At 44.7% G+C, this 14,795-nt stretch overlaps 1 long non-coding RNA gene across 1 annotated transcript in view; it reads right to left on the bottom strand.

Annotated features, from left to right (window-relative positions):
* LOC133280995 (uncharacterized) overlaps positions 1 to 13,797 on the bottom strand; it is a 42,850-nt gene extending 29,053 nt beyond the window's left edge. Inside the window, exons 1-4 of the long non-coding RNA XR_009747336.1 lie at positions 13,511 to 13,797; positions 11,184 to 11,401; positions 5,823 to 5,900; positions 2,964 to 3,088 (exon numbers count right to left, since the gene is read on the bottom strand). This is a non-coding gene — a long non-coding RNA (uncharacterized LOC133280995). The remainder of the gene's footprint in view (positions 1 to 2,963; positions 3,089 to 5,822; positions 5,901 to 11,183; positions 11,402 to 13,510) is intronic.
* Positions 13,798 to 14,795: the final 998 nt, after the last annotated feature.

Here is a 14,795-nt window from a genome sequence, read left to right as displayed (position 1 = left end):
AATTGCCGAGCAAAATTGGAAAGCTTATTGCAGCAAAACCAAAAATCTGGTAGTTTTACTCTATGTAAAATACCTGAGATGTCAGGGTGCAAAGAATGTGTATAGGGGTGAGCTTTCAGAGACTGCAGCATGGCACAAAGCAATTGTGTAATCCAGTAAAAGAGGATGCAGTAAATCAGGTATAAGAACAAGGGCAGTTTCCTATCTGGAAATCATAAGGGAAGATTCAAATGCTTTAATTGGGAAATAAAAGCCATCCCAGTTCAAAACAGATTTCGTACCCATTTTAAGACCAGCCCAAAATGCTTTTGTTTGTAGCTGGTATTTCAGGAATGAGCACAACCAAAGGCACCTGGTCTGGTTTTTACGGACTGAAACGTTTTTGGAAAGAAATCAGATATGATTTGGACAAAAACAATGGAGGCCCAGACACAGAGGCTGCCCTGGGAGAGTATACCAGCTGTCTGCTCAGTTTCAAACCTCTAATCATATTCTTGGAGAGAAAGCAAGGGGACCTGTTAGGGGTTGCTGAGCTCTGTGCTGGGGCCAGGTCCAGACGGTGGAGCCAGCGAGCATGAGTCCTCCCATTGCAGCTCCATCGCCTTGGACTTGAAATTCTGGCACCAGGACAACAGCAAATGAGACCGAGTCTCTGAACAGACACCAAGGGCTGGGAACGAGGCGGAGGGATGGAAAACAGCAGCACGGGCAAAGATGAAATACTGGAACTCAGGAGAACAGCGGGAGGAAACTTGGCAGTGCCCAGATAGGCAAAGCACCTGCTGGCATGGGATGGAGAGGACTGCATTTAGGAGGCAATAGGTCCCACCGTCAGCCAGCATCAATCAGCCCTGCTTCTCGCTGGCAGCCTGGCTGTGCTCAGACACAACAGTTTCACGGCCCCGCTCCAGCACTGATGGCTTGATCCCACAAGCAGAGGCAGTGCACCGCCTGTATTAATGCGATGGGCAGAGGAATCCAGGCTAGTGGTGGTAATGAGAGTGCTGCCCCAAAGCGAAATACATCCTTGGAAAGAAACATAAAACTACTGCCATGCACTTTCCTTCAACTCTAAACCCTCACCAGTGCTTGCAAACTACCCAGCAGCATTCAACAGCCAGCGCACTGCAATCCCTCTCCCCTACAAATCAATTCTGAGAACCCGCTATTCTCCTTTTCAATGCACTTGGGCTTTGTGTTGTCTCACTGTGATGAGCGGACACCACATCTTGGCTTGCATTCATGCCAACCAAGTGCAGGCAATTCATTGAGATGCCTGGTTAATGGCACAGTCTTCTTGGGCTCCACAGAAGATGAGCAGCATCTCCAAAGGTGACACAGTCCATCCCATGGACTCTGAGAGCTTTGTGCAACTAACTTAGGTATTGGTGTTAAACACCAAAAAGTAGGTGGCATGAATTAATCCAGGCTTGTGCACGTGTGGCTCTGATCTCTATACAGGGCTTCTTGTTGCTGTCATTAAGTAGTAAAATGCCAAACATGGCTCATACCAATTCCACCTCTCACTAATATGTTTTGTCAGCTCATCATAATCTTAAAAGAAACCTTTAAGTGCTGGGAGGCATCCTGGTTTCTAATTAGGCTCAGTCAGATTTTGTGGCCTCATGTGCCTATTTAGTCAAGTTAACCTGGCTCATGCTGTTGCTAGCTTCAAACGTATGTACTTGAGATTAGTTTTTCCACTCAGAAAAAGATAAGGTCTACGGTTTCCTCCCCTCAGATAAGCTTAAGAAGAAAAGAAAATGAAGTAATGCCCCTGCCACCCAATATACATGCAGTTCTGTATCCCATCTCCACAACAGCTCCCAAACCAGGACACTCCATACAGAGATATGGCATCATTCTCTGCAGCATGTTTCAAAGCCTGCACAGCAGTGCCCTGAACCCATCCCCTTTCTGCTACGCTCTCAGCTCTTGACATGATCAGCAAGAGAGATGGACTCTCTCATAGCAGTATTCAATCTGCCTGAAGCTTGAGCTGCCTTCTGCACCCATTTATTCCTCTCCACTCACCCTAAGGTATGCGGAGAAGCCAGGACTGTGTCCCAGGCAGCCTAGCCACATGCTCAATGTTAGATAGAACCAGTCTTCAACTGGTTTGGGGTCTGGACAGTAATACAGGATATTCAAGGATTTTGCACATACAAGAGATGAGAATGGCTCTAGTGCACTTGCACTATAAAACACTACACACCTAAAGAGTTTTCAGTCTTAGTGCCACAAATATGCAGTGTTAATGGCTTACACTGGCTTCTCAGCAGCTGAGTATACATAAAACCATGTTGAAGGAATGACCAAAGCACCAGGAAGCCACCAAAAACTGAGTCCTAGTTACAGGAACTGTAAAGAACTTAAATTTCTAATGAGGAGATTCAAATCCTGACTGCCAGATTAGGGAATAACTTCTGAATTCATCCAAGACACAGGTTTGAACCAGCCCTACCTGACCCTATCTGAAACTCTTCCAAAGAAATCAAATTGCATTCAATTTCCTAGGAACTGCCCCAGTCTTAGGTACACATTACTGGCATCCAAAGGCAGAAATCAAAGAACTGGGTACTTCAAGGGGTGAAGCAGAGAGTAAAAGAATTCAAGTCATCACAAAAGAGTTTGACAAGCTGCTGTTCATTGCCACTGTTATTATCTGTACTTTCAGAGATGTCACAGTGTGCTCAGCACAACAAGCATTCACAGATTTTTCCTACCCGGTCAGGTTGAGGCAAAAACCCAAAGGTCATCCAAAAAGGCAGAGAAGTCAAAGCTGACTCAGTCTGCCTCATCACAAAGCACTTTTGGAAACTCCTTTTCATCAACCATTTGCATACTATAAAACATTCCATCTAGCACCATTTTTATCACCATTAAATCCGTATGCAGGGGCTAAGTTATCATGGATGCTACTCACAGAACTCTGACAGTGACTCGAGGGAAAAGGGACTGACCTGTCGTGGTGGTGACATGTGTATTGCACAACACTTGTGTTCCCTTTGAATACAATGTGAACCTTGCCTCAGTAATCCTTCCTTTGTGGTGGCATTCCCTTCTCCTCCAGCTGCCAAAAGGAGATCTGAAATGAACATAATTAACATCCATCAGTTATGGCTTTTTCTTTTCCTTCCTGCTAAGCATCCAAAACCATATCTTGGATAAACAAACAAAACAAAACACTTGGCCTGAACCAAATCCTAGCTCCAAACAAATCTGGAGGAGAAAACGGTGGTTGGGATCTGTCATGTTAAATCAAGTGAAGTAAATTTACCTCAGATGTGTCCATTACTATGATATGTGGACCCCAAACCATTTTGGTGGGTTGGGTAACGTCTTTTGGCATCTTTCAGGATGCAGTTCAAGAGTATATCTGCATTCCAGTTGTGTTTGAGAGCTATTCCAGAGCCAGAAACCTGAGCAGCACAGAGGAAGATGCAGTCTGGTTGGTTTTAGATTAGCAGTCTAGCAATCAGGATCAGAGCATCTCTGTGACCTTGTGCTGTGGCTAACTGAAGTCAGGACTAACTTTGGGATCCCTTTCTCCCCATGGATGTGCCCTTAGGCCTGGACACATCTAACTTTAGGGACCTGCCTGAGGTAGTTCAGGTGAGGGACATCCCCAAGACATTCAGGTAATCAGCATTGAGACTGGTACCTTTGGACATTTCCATCTCTCACCATCAGTTACAACGCTTTGGGGCAATTCAAGCCAGCCAGTGCCTCAGACCTAGCTCTTCCTTTGTGCTTGGTTATCCTGGCTGCTGTCTGGCTCACACCCAAAAATGCAGCACCTTGGGAAGCCTGCATGACAACCCAGTCTTTCCAAACAGCACTGTCTGTAAAGCTGTAAGGACACACGTATATCTTCAGTCCCCACACAGCACATCTTTCCTTCCCACTGACTTCCCATCACTGCTCTAACTTCTAGGAAACACAAGGGATTTGCTCTGGCATGCGGGACTTAAGGGCAAGACATATTGCTAAAATCAAAGAGGGTGAGAGGCTGCAGGGCTCTGAATGGGTTGCCTTGTCTTTGCAGTTTCCACTGAGCTTGAATTTTGCCTAAAAGGGATTAATTAACACTGGACAACCCCACAGTGATTCCTCATCAGCTCTGGAACAGAGGAGCCCGTCACTATGGTGATACAACATTAAAGGGCTGGGTCCAAAACGTTATTCTGGCAGGAAGATGCATGCACCAGGCCAGAATCTGAGATCCCGGGTGAGCTGGTTGTAACTCTGGTGAGATACTCCAGGCTTACCCTGGTGTCACTGAGATCAGCCCTGGCCTGCAGCCTTTGAGGAGAGCTCCATCCTGTCGTGCAGATGGTTCGCCTTCTAATTTGGAGGGGCTGAATGACTTTGCAAACCTTTGATTCCTGACTGATGTATTCACTTCAGGAGACACAAAAGTACAAAATCTCAGCATGGAGTGACTCCCATGCTTTCTTTTGCTTTCCTTCCAACCCCCTCACCCCCACCCCTTGTCTTTTGCTTTTCTTCTCTCCATGGACAGTTGTATAATTTTGGCCTGTGGCCAGAATGTCTGTCCTTATTAGCCTGGGCTGGCTGGGAGACACCTGCAGCCCATTAGAGCAGGGGGATGAAAAACCATCACTTGTCATAGGTAAAGTAATGACCACTTCGCTCTTTGTTTTAACACACAAGAGGGACAATCAAGAAGGGAAGCAAAAGAAATTACATAGCTTCACCATCACACCTGCCATTGACTGGACTCAACTGTGGGCACTGGGTTGTATATTTCTGTGGTAAGTAACTCTAGTGAATTGTTGTCACTTCACACCAGCAAGGATTTCAGTTCCTTGCATGTGACATGCACTTGCTGCGTTTGAATAGTATCTCGTGCACCTTCTTTTAATTTACGTCTTTATTATGAACTAACTAGGCTCTAGAAAGAAATCTCCCTCTGGGCAAGTTATAACTAGACTGCCTACTGGCATATCCCTCCAATATCCCAGCTGGTACTGGCGGCAAACACTGCCAAATCCAGCAGAGCCTCCATAATGGCAAGGCAAAAGGGCTACAGGATGGGACACAGACACTGCCTCCACTAGAAGGGCTGCGCATCCAGAAGACTGACTAGAGTATAAGCACTGATGCAGGAGTGGTACTCAGGCTATTGCTGGACCTCATGGCTTTATACAATATAATAAACACAAACATTTCCATGATGCATCTAACACAGCAATGCTGGTGAGACAGTGAGAGGCAATATTTGCTCGCTCAGCTCCCAGCCTACAGAAGTCCATCTTACCTCAATGACCAGCTAATAGTGCGTCTGCAGGGCTATCCATCTGGAGATGAGCCCTTCTTACGATTACAGAAATCCTACTTCAAAAGATGTATTTGTACACAAGGATGACTGTTACTCAGAAGAGGTGCTGCGTGCCTGCTAGGATGTCGACAGTGAAGAGATCAAAACGTTCTTCAGATACCTTGCTGTGGAGTAGTGCCACAACCAAAACATACCTGGACTGAAGGAAAGGCCACAATCAGACCTCCTGATGTAGATGTCTCAACTGGAGGTGCATGCATGTTGTAGGGGATAGCAGGGAGAGTGGATGTGGGAGGACAGCTAGAGGTCTAAATAATTGATTATGCTTTTGAACTATGACTACAAAGTAGGCAGCTTAAACACAGCTGCAAGAGTTTTGCTACTGAAAGCGGGCTCGCTCTCTAAGGACTAGATGGTATTTCAATCCCAACAGCCCATTCAGTGAAAATGCCACAGTCAGGATGTCACGAAACCCAGAGCTCCTTCCAAAACTTTGCTGGGTTTTAATCAAACCTACTTGTCTAGCTGCAAGGCAGTGGAGACATTTACCCCAGCAGCTGAAGTTTTCAGTTCTGCATCAAGTGGAGTGCAGCCACTTATAACGAGACAAGGAAAAAAAGAAGAAAAGAAAAAACTTGTGACCACAAGGGACCCTGCCAAATATTCCCACTGCTGTCCCGGAGCATGGAAAAGTGACTCTGCTATTGCACACAGGTCTGACTATTTGCATTTTTAATAATTCAAGAGTTTAATTAGTATCATGGCCTTAATCAGAGGCTGAAAATACAGCTGAAGTCATCAGAGCTTAATTAGTTTTCATAAAGAATTCTGCAGTCTGAAAACGTCTCTACTAACAGGAAGGTTTCTCCTTAGCTTGATGCTTTGGGGTTCAGATGAGGTTCTACCTGTTGCTTCTGTACCAGCGCACCTCAAAATCACCAGACAATATTGAGTCAAACCCCTGTCTATCCCTACAGCTTTATTGTACTGGATCCAAAATAATTGACCGGACTGAACAGAGCATCTTAATGTGGGTCTATCCCACAAGCTGCATGGGAATTTCCCCTCTGAAGGAAATACAACATTCTTAGAACATCAACAGTTATCACTGGATCTTCAGTCAAGTCAGCAGGGATGCGGTGCTGAGGGAAACAACTATGCATGGTCAGAAGAATCGCCATTTAATACTGGGACTGCAGAAGCTGCTCTGTGGGAGCAAACACTGGTCCCTTGCAGCTCAAGACGGGTAGTGAAACACAGGAAGTTTGGTGCTGCTTCCCTTCTCGAGTGTAAGGGATGGATGTAGTCTCAAGGGGAATTATCACCTATTTTGGCTGAGGGAATCTCAAACCCTGGCAACAGCCATCTATTTACTCACTGGAGAGATTAACAGAATTGTACAGGACATCCTGGATGAACTCTTTCAAACAATATGTGATTTAATGGTGGGATTCATCATCACCCAATGCTGTGGAGGCCAAACATTATAAACAGGTTCAAAAATGGATTAGCAAAATTCATGGAAGATAGGTCAATCACAGACAATTAAATATGGTAATCCGGATACAACTTCCACTTCAGGAAGTTAGTTGGTCTAATGCCCTTCCACCTCTGATTTACTTGTTAAAAGGAAGCCAGAATAATTCTCCCTATGCCAAAACTGTCCCTTGGCTCCAAGCATTAGCTAGAATCACAATAAATTCTTCTTTTTGGCAGGGGGAGGGAGATGCATTTTCTTTCAGTAATGATATTACAGCATGTTATTCATTTCCCTCTGCAGCTCCTGAACCTCTGTGTAACCTCCCATCTCCCTGTCCCCTCAGGAATAAATTAGTGGAACCTACTGGAAGGTGATAGCAATCACAAATACCACTAAACTCCATTTAGTGAGGAATTAGGAATCCAATCACTTATGTACATAGGAAAGGTCTGGCTGGACCATCCTGAAGAAACACTGTCATTGGGAGTACTGGAGCAGGGGAAGGTGCTGGAAACTCAAGATGGAAAAACAGAAGTTGGTTTGTCCACGAGGAAAGTTTGTGGTAACCCCACGACATTTACTGTTGGATTTATTTCCTGACACATGTCTCTGTAGAGGCTAGTTTTATTTATATAAAATAGATACACATACAGTACATTTCATACTGCAGTGTTATGCATCCCCATCCCCTTTGAATCCTGCTGAACTCTTGCAAACTCGTGACCCAAAGAGCAGCTTATGGCATGCGTTATCTGCTCTGTGCTCCCTTTTCTTACCTGCTGCAAGCATTTCTGCCCATTGTCTGGTTTTGAAGGTGTTTAGGGGGTTTGCTGTTGAGCAGAGGACAAGATGACAAATGAGCTAACACACAGCAATGGAATGTAAGTGAGTCTCAGCTATTTTTAATTAAGAAGCGATGACAGCTGACTAAATTCCCTGACACTGCAGTTAAAGGCTCCCTGACCCAGACATTATTGGACACACTCCTAAGACCAATATATATTGGTCCCGACGGTGCTTCTATTATTGTCCCCGCCGTCTCGACAGATGCAGGACTAACAAAATCTATGTCTATTATCAGCATGCAAATAGCGAGATAAACGTGTGCATGCTTATGAGCAGGAGGAGGCAGCAGGTGAGAGGAGGACAATGAAGGGCATTTTCAAGGAAGTGTTGAAAGTGCCAGTGTTTGGCTCCAATAAATGTTCAAAAGGTTTGGATGAATTTAACTGTCATTTTCATTTTTGGTTGGTTAAACCAACGAGAGATTGACCATGAGAGAGGCAGAGAGACAGAAAGAACATTTCCTGCTGTAAGGCAGATGAAAGATAAGAGGCAAAGCAGTATGGTGCCTTGGACTGCCTTTTCTCAGCCCACAGATCACAGGGAGGGCTTAACTGAGGAATCTTTTCTTACTAATTCCCAAACCAGCAACACGACAAAGTGATCTGGATTTTGAAGGATAGGGATTCACCCAGCTTCATATAAGGACTCTTTAGCAGAGATGAAAATACAATCAAGGTGTCCAGCTCCCACTGTCTCAACAGACTGGCAAGAAACTGACTGTTTCAACACGAGACTGTCTTGGAAAGATGTCAAGAGGAAGATACCAAACACAAAAAGACAGTATAAAACTCACTTTTGTTCTCAGGGCTTGCACAGCAATGAATCCAGCAGCAGAGCCCTTTACCTTGAGCTCACTAGTTGGTTTTAGATGGACGGACAAAGGAAAGATTCCCTTTCAAAGGACCATGGAGAAAAGGGTGAGCTGGCACACGCGGCAAAGCCACATACATCACGTACAGACTTGGCACGAGCGAGACAAATACATTAAGGAACATCACCAGGAACTTTCCAGCATGGCTGCAGGGTGGGAGGGGGAAAGAGTTGCTTTCTGCTGTTGCTAAGACAGTTCCCCCACCCTTGCTCTCTCCCAGCCCAATCCACGGGCTTTCTCCTCCCATTGGCTCACCAGCTGCATCGAATGATCATGACAGGTTTTCCTCCTCCCCGCACTATTGGCTTCTGCCTATGGCCTATTATCAGGGGAGAGCAAATCAGACACGTAATCAATAGTTTGTGAGAAGGAACGGGCTGCGCAATGCTACATTTGCATTAAATCTCTTGCTGCCTATGTCTCTGCATTCAGATAAGCAGGGATTAGCTGCCCTGGCCACACTTGCAGAGGTGAGCATAGATGGCAGACAGATAGCAAAGCAGCACTGCAGTGAGCTCTAGGCAAAAGGCAGACGCTGCACGTTCTACTCCTTAACTTCAGACCAGTCTCTACCTGATGAGAAGCTCAGACCCTGACCTCGCAGGCAAACCAGCATGACTCAAGGACCATCGGTGTCCCGCGCGAGCACTGATCTAGATGCACAGAGCAAGCTTCCCTTCTGGTAGCCTGTCTGAACCAGTGTCCCCAGCTCAGGTACTCATTAGGGCATAAAGAAAAGGTATATAGCAGGGGAAGAATCTTCTTTCCTGCAGTACCTGAACTGATGCCCTCTCCCAGCAAGCTTTAAGAACCTTGTTTGGTCTGAGGGCCTTCTAGGGCAGGCAACGAGCATGGAAACACTCCACAAGGCCAGAGAAAGTTTCCCTGGCTTGAACCAGGATGGCCGATGCCATTCAGCTACCATAACAGTGCTGCTTGGTCACTGCCAGCCTTCAGGCATTCAGGAATAGTGGTTCATTTGTCTTGTGCATCCCTGACAGCCTGGCTCTTCCCACCCCACCAAAACCCCTTTGTTGGGCAGTGAAATAGAGCAGCAGTGGCACGGCTCCCAGGCGCTACCGCAGACCAGGTCAAGACCGGGAGCCAGACGAAGCAGAGGCAGATGAGTTGGAATGTGCTTCCAGCTACGAGCAAAATGGGCTTGTGTTGACACCATGCACCAGTGAAACACCAATGCAAAACAACTAGCTGTTGCCAAGAGCTTCAAACCAAACTGGGAAATAGAACTCACTTATCAGTGGTGGGGACCTCAGACACCAAGGCACCAAGCGCATGACCAAGTGTGAGTAACTACTGAACTGGCCTCGGGCCTTAAAGCTTTGCAGTTCAACTTGCCCAAGTAAAGCAGCTGATGAAATAACCCCAGGCACTTGGGACACTGGTGAAATAGCAACCCTTTGGCTATTTTCTTTCACCACACAGGTGAGTCAGCATCCGGACTACGGAAGAAAAACTGGTGTTTCCTTTTCTGTTCAGGACTGCAACTGACTGGCAGCAGAAGGAACTCAGTCCAGTTTCTAGCCTGTTCCTAATAGACATGTATCCAGACTACAAGAGGTCAGTGAACCCAGCAAAGCCATCCACTGTGGTTGGATGCGCATACATGGATGTTTGCTCTCCCTAAATACTAGATCTTCCTAGCCTGGACGGTCCCCTTGCTCGCTGTCTTTTACGTTATACAGAGGTTCAGTTAGGAAGAGTTTGAACTTGAACTGTTGTAAAATAATACCATTCTGAGGCAAAACGTAGGGAATTTTTTAAATGGAAATTTCCACAGCCGAATCATTTGTTTATATCAGGAATGGGGGTGGTTGGACACAAAACACTGGGTCACTTGAAAAAAAAATCCTAAGTGTCTGACCTGGATAAATCCAGTTTTATGAAATCCACGGGGACAGTTTCTTCAGTATAAGCTGGAACTTCAAATTAAAAGGAGGAAAGAGAAAAAAAGAGCACGCATAAAAATCAGGTTCAAATCCCTGCTTGGCCTCACTCAGTGAGGACTCCGAATTAGGTCTACGGTTACTTAAACAGCTTCAAATATTTTGGGATCTCTCTCCAGTTCATATGATCTAAGTTTCATCCTGAGGCAGAACAGGAAGAATGTTTTGAGCTCTCAAAAATGTCCATGACTTCGGACAAATACATTAGACCCAGCTTCCAAATAAATCTGTTCTCTTTTTGATCTTACGTAATGGTCTGGATGTCTGTGTTTTGATTCCTCCCAATTGTGCGCTCAAAGTGGTACAGAGCTCCATGAAAGAAAATTAATGGACTGGAAGGAAACCTACACTTCTTTTCTATCTCTAAACCGGGTGCTTCTTTTCCAGTTACCTTTATGGAGAAGCATAGCATGAAATTTAGCACCAACCAAGATGATGAAAATGAACTCAAGTAAGAACTCCTGTCATGAGTTAAGCCTGCTTCAGCCACTCAAGAAAATAGAGCCTATGAACAAAGCCTTTTTTAATCAATAAAAGCTTTTTAAATAAAATGAAAGCTCTTTCAGACGAATTCAAGAAGCAACCCACAACGGAAAAGATTCAGTCCCTGATGGCCTAGGATCTTACCTGTTTTCTCCTTACTCTTAGTGCCTACACGAAAACATTTCTCTGGGCCTATTAGATTTGCTGGAGATGGAAAAATAATTAGATTCTTACCATGAACATGTAGGAAATATCCAACGGAAAGGCAGAGCTGGTATGTAATAACTTGTGCTGCTATGACTAGCACAGTGCTCGACTGCTCGCTTCACCACCTGGGGAGGAACGTGTACTGGCAATATGCTCAGTCCTGAATGACCACGTTGTACCTATCCTTGGCAGGAGAGGCAAACAGCATGTGCACTTCATCACCTCCAACACTCAGCAGGCACAACCTGGAAAAAGAGGAAGAAGAAATACATGGATATAAGGAATAATATAATTGATGACCTGACAGGAAAGCCCAAACCCAAGCAGAGGAAAAACTGTGTCCATGGCTCTATTTCCCCATCCTGATTCTGCTTATCATGAGGTAACTGCTTCTGGTCAAGGGCTTAGGCCTCAGGGCTGCCATTCACCACCTGCCTGGCATAGCTGATGAAGAATAAGGAGCCAAGAAACCTGAGAGCTATTTCTGAGCCCACAGCCTGTGTTCCCAGATTTCCAGTTTGAAAGATTTTCATTATTCCTAATGTGTTTCTTTTTAGATTTGTCTTGCCTTAAAAACTACAGAAATATCAACTGTCTGCTTGGTTTTTGTGACAGAGATGAAGCTAGTTTCCATATGCATTTCACATTGTTTCATAAGAAAAAAACCCAATGATACAGCCATCTTTACTAGCATATTGTGTAACTGTCCATGAAAGGGTTAGATTTCTGCCTATCTGCTTCTGGTTTGTTTCTCAGTTCCACTTCACTAATATAACTTCTCAAGAAGTTCGTATCATTAATAAAGCCAAGCCACAGGAACACTTCTCATAGCTGCTCTATGTCTCTGATGCCAAAGGCTAGTAAAAGGTCTCGAAACTTCAATTTCATCTTTAAATAGCTCTGTGCAAGGTAACTCAATGTTACTAGTCCCATTTTGCTATTAAATAGAGGCACAGAAGAGTGCTAAGAATTGTCCCAGGCCATAAAGTAAGTAGAAAAGGACAACCAAACCCTTTGTTCTTGATCCATAGCCTCTTGCTCTGTCCCAGTGGGCAGCATTCTTTCCTATGATTACAAAAAATATTGGGGTCTTCTGTGAAATAGACTGGGATACTAATTTTTGAGCTGAAATGACCAACCCAGCATGGAAAACCATATAAGTGAATATAATACTCTCAACTTCCTGAACTCTCGTACAATAAACAGCTTAACAACTTGTTTCCCACAGAGACACCTGTATTTTAGTAGCAGACAAGAAATGACACACGTATATATATGCAGCCATATGTTCCTTTTTTTCTAGCTATACAGACATATCTATCCATATATGCACAAACATAAGACACATGCATCTATATGTATAGATCAAAGTTATTAAAATTAGAAGGATCTTTGATGTGGGACTTGCCCTGGTCTGGAAAAATGCTAATTGCACCCCAGCACAGCTGTGGGAATGAACTGCCTGCTCTGCACAGCACTCGAGGCACATAAAATGCAAAGACCTCTGTGGAGGAGAGCACAGAGCCAAGACGTTTCCCACCCATCGCACCTATCACCTGCTCACAAAAATGAACTTCCCATGTCTCCACTGGTTAAACCTTGACCCCCGTCCCTGAGCATGAGCCACCCCACAATACTCAGTATCACCACAAAACCTGCCCACCCAACAATTACACTTTATGTAATTGAAGTGCGGGCATATCTACGCAAGCCGGGACGAGATGGCTGGATGCCTTTGGTACTAACGCCAGTGCTCTTATGAGTGCTGACTCTTAAAGCAAAACAAGTGAAAGAAAATGAGTAAACTAACAAGTTTCTGGACTCATTTGTTCAGAGTGACAGATCCACAAACACATTCCTTTTTTTCAAGCAGCTTTTTATAACCCATAACCCAAAATAAGCCCTGACCCGGCTGCGGTGCCATGTTAAACAGTAATTACTCTATATAAGGCTGACCAAATGGGAATATTTGTGGGCCAGTGGAATGAAATTATTTTAGGACTTACACAAACTTTTGCTGGGAGTGGTGAGACCGGCTGTGGGTAATGTGGCGTACCTAGGGAACAAGTGGACACAGGAGGGGTTTTTTTCTTCCTCTTCCAAGCCTCCATTAAAACTCACTAGGTGACATTAAATGGCTTGCCCGAATTTCTGCTCAAAGGAGACAAAATAAAGAAGTAGAAGTGAGATTTGTTTGTCCCTCTGTAAAAGAGGCTTCGCTATATCACTGTGCACATTTTGAGGTTCTCCCTCAATGTGGCTAACCGTCTTGCCTGCTAAACTCTACCCAAATATATGGCAGAGCAGAAGTAGGCAAAGGTGCAAATCAAGACCCTTGTAGTATTTCATGATACCCACCATTGAGGTTGCTTTACCACAAGCTGCTGTGCAACATCAGCCACTGAAAGGCCCGTCATCAAGCATGTTCCTGGCTAGGACTGCCACAAATACCTCTATTCCAGGCCAGGCCACATGCTACACACATGGTTTCTTGCCACCTTGCTGCCATAAAGCCAAACCTATCATGGAGACCACCCTCATGGAAAGTTGGACTTTTCTGCTTGACCTTTACTTGCAATGATGCTAAACTACATCAGTACACACTGCAAAGTCATTTTTCATCCTGTCTACCCTAAGGATGCACTTGCAAGCCTGATCTTTTGGGCTATTCAGTTCCTCATTTCAAAGAGCCTGATTTTGAAGCAAGTGGGGCAGCACAGCCTACAGAGAAAGGGACTGTAACCCGGGGCATGTCCTGCCTTGTAGGAGGGCGAGGATCTCTGTGGGGAATCCTAGAAGAAGAGGCTGACAGAGCTCTCAGAGTGGCAATGCTCAGTTCAAAAAACCTGCAAAAATTAGTGGCATGCCATTCTGGTGCAAGTGGCCGTTTTCCAGCTTCCAAAATATCCCTTCTCCTTATGTCACGGTAAAACAGAGCAGAAATGGAAAGTGGTTTAGCAAGCAGGAACATTGGAATTCAAAATAGAATAAGAGAGGATGAAAGCAAATACCCAGACTGTTCTAACCTGTGTTTACAGCCCAAATACTGTACCAATTCCTGTTATTTTCAGGGGTTTCTTCCTGTGTTGTAACATTCTCTCTGGGCTTAAACTTGGCCCATGCAACATCTGACTCATCTGACTAAGCTCCTGGGCATGTGTTACAGGTTTTGCAGATGCTTATCACTAACAACCCCTTCTTCAGCCTCCGAGCCCAATGCAGCACATTACACATGGCTTTTTGCTGGAAGGGTAGGAAGAAAATGACAGCATCTGTCTAACATGAAATTTTCATCCTTAATTAAGGACTTCATAAATAAGTCCATTTTCTGAGCAGGATGGTGGGTGGAAAAATAAAGTAAAGATACTTTTTAATGATCTCGATGAAACTCAAGTCCATTTGCTCATTAATATGCATCTTTGCACCCAGGAACTTCAAGTTAAAAACTCGTTGCTATGGAATTCATGTTATCTGCAGCACTGAGCACTGACAACGGCCGAACTAATCCTGGGTAGGACTCCTCTGCCTTCACTGATGTAAAACAGATTCACTGTTTTCAGGTTTGCTTTTCATTCTACCTGACTTCCTGCATTCCAGAAGATAACTGCTTTTTATGTCTGTCTCTGATTAGTTCTTTGA

Source organism: Pezoporus flaviventris, unplaced genomic scaffold, assembly GCF_033815535.1.
Source record: "Pezoporus flaviventris isolate CSIRO_AGI_PZ_B2104156 unplaced genomic scaffold, CSIRO_AGI_Pfla_v1 ptg000093l, whole genome shotgun sequence".
Lineage (NCBI taxonomy): Eukaryota > Metazoa > Chordata > Aves > Psittaciformes > Psittacidae > Pezoporus > Pezoporus flaviventris.
This window is presented reverse-complemented; position numbering and strand designations above follow the sequence as displayed.